This window comes from Trichechus manatus, unplaced genomic scaffold (assembly GCF_000243295.1).
Source record: "Trichechus manatus latirostris isolate Lorelei unplaced genomic scaffold, TriManLat1.0 scaffold00048, whole genome shotgun sequence".
Classification (NCBI taxonomy): domain Eukaryota; kingdom Metazoa; phylum Chordata; class Mammalia; order Sirenia; family Trichechidae; genus Trichechus; species Trichechus manatus.
In genome coordinates this window covers 9928322-9928918 of record NW_004443984.1, presented here as the reverse complement: position 1 = coordinate 9928918, position 597 = coordinate 9928322, and positions in this window count along the sequence as shown.

Sequence of the window (597 nt, the reverse complement as noted above, 5' to 3'; positions counted from 1 at the left end):
TGTGATGGATGCAATAGAGGAGGCAAAAATATATAAGGTGACCTAGCACAGCTAGAGCATCTACAATGCCCCAAGCACTTTGAACAAGACACTGTCTCATTGAAACCTTAAAACCACTCTGGGCTGAAGGTTCTATCCCCATTTTACCAGTTGCCATCGAGTTGACTCCAACTCATGGCAACCCCCATTTCCAAGGGAATAAATAACTGGCCCAAGATCACGAATTGGTAGCAGAGGCAGGATTTGAACCCAGGGCAGTCTGCCTCGGCCATATACGAAAACCCAAATAACTGTAGTGTAAGCAGTGCTGGGAAAGCACTGCTTGGCAGTTCAAAGGACAAAATTTGCTCCAGCTGGAAAAGCATCATGGAAAAGGGGGGCATTTGAGGTGTGCCTTAAAGTTTGTGGATTCTAACATGGTGATGAGCCTGTGAACAAGGAAAGCTTTTAGGTTGAGGGAAGCTACTGGGCAAAGGTGTGAAGGCAGGGAAGAAGTGGGCATGCCCTAGGGATGATGAAGAGATAGAGGAGTAGATATGGCTGGATAAGAGGCTGGACAAGCAGATACCATCTTGAGTACCAGGGGTTGTTGGTGGA